General features: G+C 47.1%; 1 non-coding gene across 1 annotated transcript; it reads left to right on the forward strand.

The window, feature by feature from the left end:
- The first annotated feature begins 830 nt into the window (after positions 1-830).
- On the forward strand, positions 831-903 carry TRNAR-CCG (transfer RNA arginine (anticodon CCG)). Its single transcript has one exon. It is a non-coding gene; the product is annotated as a tRNA-Arg (tRNA).
- The last annotated feature ends 2688 nt before the right edge of the window (positions 904-3591 follow it).

Raw genomic sequence — 3591 nt, forward strand, 5'->3', positions numbered from 1 at the left:
AAATTGTGTATTTTTAAAAATAACAAATGCAGCACCTTTATATGCAACAAGCATACAGATACTATGCATGGAACCAGAAAATCTCTAAATCTTTATCGAAGACCTAGCTTTAGGATAAAAACAAAACAAAATTCGTATTATTTTGTATTTAGGGACCTCGTTATATTTATTTTCCCTTCAATTCGGAGGGAAAGAAGAGATGGGGAGAAAAATGTTTGTAGGTGAGTGGGGGAGAAGGGCAGATTTGAAGAAAAGCCTGTTCACCCTGCAAACTCCCAACAGCTTCCAGCACATAATGTTATCCAATTAACGTACTTTGAATAAATGCAGGGGAAAAAAGGGAAGGAGGGAGCTGTTAGGGACGGGAAGGTTGGGGGGATGCGGTAGGACCTCACCCCAGAAGAAGGTCGCAGGAACTCTGCAAAATGCAGAGGCCCGGGACCGCCCTGGTAAATAGAATTAGAACGGGGAGAGTCCAAGCATTGGAATTTTGTTTAGAGTTCCCCCGCCCACCAAGTGCGCCTAGTATACTGCCAGGACTGAGACCCTTCCGAAAACCCAAGAGGAAACAGCTCCCCCGGAGACACCCAAAGCCGCCCGCGTGCGGGCCACGCAGTACCAGGGCAATGGGGTGGGGCAGATCCTGCGCATGCGCGCGGAGGCTCTGGCGGCGGGACGGGTCGGGGCGCAGGAGTGCGCAGGCGCGTGCTGCAGGCACTGGGGGCGGCTCCCAAATCACACACCGCCGGAAGGGAGGCCGCAGAGCGCGAGGGCGGTGCGCGATGATGGCATTGCGTAAGGGGACGGTGTGAGAACCCGGATCCCGTGGTGACCCAGTGGCCTAATGGATAAGGCATCAGCCTCCGGAGCTGGGGATTGTGGGTTCGAGTCCCATCTGGGTCGCATGGAGATTAATTTTGATGGAGAGAAACGCCCTGATGAGCTCAAAAGTAGATTTTGAAATGTCGTAATTTCGCTTTCTCTACAGCGATCTCGAGGGCTATCCTATTTACAAATTAGGAAATGCATCTCCGAGTTCTAACAGCACTGGAATTGAGACCTTGCAAGTGAAAGCTAAAATCTGACCCAAAAGGGGAGCATTTACTCTTGCTTAGTTTATACTGATCTTTAAAAGAGAAAAGCCTTAGGAAACAGCAACTGCCAACTGGACAGATGGCATCATTTCTTTTTCTATCTTTTAAAAATGGGTTTCATCATGGGCAGCCACACATGCAAAACTTCCTCCCCATTCTTATCCCAAGGGGTGTGTGAGCAGATTCAACTGTGCTGGGTCCAAACATTTATTTCCAGTACTAAGGAGAATATATAAGCAACTGTGTTTTTATCTGTGCTAAAACATACAAATACAATAAATATAATTTATGGTTTCTGCCCCTAAAGTATAATGAACAACAAATTGTAGTTGGAACATAAGGTTTGTATGTGTGTGTGTGTGTATTTAATTTGCAAATTACTGTAATAAAAGAAATACAATCAGAGTTTAAGTTTGTCAGACTGGTTCAGTTGACTAGCTTGAAAAGTTTAAACTCTTCTTCTAAAACTTGTACAAGAGGAATATCGAGGAATAAGTCCTACTTCTGAAAAACAACTTAAATACTAAGTGCGATGTGGTATCCTGGATTTGAGTCTGAAAAAGATAAAGGACGTTAGTGGAAAAACCAGTGGAATCTGAATACATTCTGGAGCTTAGTTACCAAGAGAAGAGTATGCCAATGTTGATTTCTTAGTTGTAACAAGTGTACATGGTAATATAAGATGTTAGCATCAGGGGAAACTGAGTGAAGGGTATATGGGAGCCCTCTGTTCTATCTTTGCAACTGCCATGTAAATCTGAAATTATTCCAAAATTAAAATTTATTAGAGAAAGAACCCCTAAACAATCAATGGGGAAATTTAGCTGACACCTTTACCCCCAACCCTTCTTTTTTCTTTTTTGGCCACACCGTGCAGGATCTTAGTTCCCCAGACCACCCATCAAACCCGTGCCCCCTGCATTGGGAGCGCAGAGTCTTAACTACTGGATCGCCAGGGAAGCGCCCCCCACCTTTTTTAAGATTAGGAATGTAGGGCTGAATTTAAAAACCGGAACACATTAACAAATAAATAAGCCCAGGACATAATTTCCAGCTGCATTCTTGGTACCTCAGCGCTGACGGCCACATTAGGTCCTTGCTACAGTAGGTGCTCAAAAAATCGGAGCTGCATTGTCTCCTGCCTCCTACCTGTAGGCAGCATCTGGGGACAACGGAGAGTGACAATGTCTCTGTGGTCCAAAGGCAAGATTGCTCTCGTACACAATACTCAGCCTGAGGACTGGGCAGGACAAACTCCTCACACGTCCTCCCCTCTCTGGGCTTCTGACTGGCCTGCTCAGCCTCCAGCAAGCTCACTCTCCCACCTCATTTCTCTCCTACAGCCTCTCCTCTCAGCCCAGCTCCTTCTCTCTGGCAGATGTTTTGTGACTCATTCACCATAGTTCATTTGGCTGAAGTCAATGCCTACTGAACACCCCACATTCAAGTCATTCCATGCAAATTCCACATTTTCCTCTTCCCTCACCTCCATCATCTCCTCCGTGTTTTCCCTCTTCTGTCTCACATGAAGAGATGTCTCTCCTCCAGTCCCAGGCCAGTCCCTCCCTCTGATTTTGCTTTGAACCCCTCTCTCCTCAGGAAACTTGTCTGACACTTAGTAAACACTCAGAAGGTGGAAGCCCGTTAATTCCCCCCCTTGACTATGTCTTTCGTTTGCCTCTACTGGCTGTTTCCTTTGAGCCTCAAACATTCTACAGATTCTCCAGTCCTTAAAAGCTCACCCTTGGTCCTGGGCACCTGGCATGAGTCCTGGGCACCTCCCTCCATGCATTCAGGTTGCCTCAAGGGCGGCTCCTGAGTCCCCAGGGTCTCCTTCCCTCCACCTGCCATGTTCTCTTCATTCCTCTGTCGCCGGCCACACTCCTCCTGGAGAGGGACCTCTTAATTGGCAAATTTAAGAAATACCTTTCAGTCATTTTCTTGCTTGACTTTGACCTGAAGTTTGAAATTCATTTTATTTTTTATTTATTTATTGTTTATTTTTGGCTGCGTTGGGTCTTCGTTGCTGTGCACAGGCTTCCTCTAGTTGCGGCAAGCAGGGGCTACTCTTCATCACGGTTTGCGGTCTTCTCATTGTGGTGGCTTCTACTGTGGCAGAGCACGGGCTCTAGGCACGCGGGCTTCAGTAGTTGCGGCATGTGGGCTCAGTAGTTGTGGCTCGCAGGCTCTAGAGCACAGGCTCAGCAGTTGTGGCGCACGGGCTTAGTTGCTCCACAGCACGTGGGATCTTCCTGGATCAGGGCTTGAACCCATGTGCCCTGCATTGGCGGGCGGCTTCTTAACCAATGCGCCACCAGGGAAGCCTCCGGCCCTTTCTTCTTGAAACACACCCTTTTCCCAGGCTTCCAGAAAAATGTGTTTTTTCTCAGTTCTCCAGTCAATTTCTCAATCTCCTTTGCTAGTTCCGTCTTGTTTCCAACAATGGAAACAAACCAGCCCAACCCAAGCAAAGCAAATGAGAATTCATTGGAAAGAC

The sequence above is a fragment of the Tursiops truncatus genome, chromosome 20, assembly GCF_011762595.2.
Source record: "Tursiops truncatus isolate mTurTru1 chromosome 20, mTurTru1.mat.Y, whole genome shotgun sequence".
Taxonomy (NCBI): Eukaryota; Metazoa; Chordata; class Mammalia; order Artiodactyla; family Delphinidae; genus Tursiops; species Tursiops truncatus.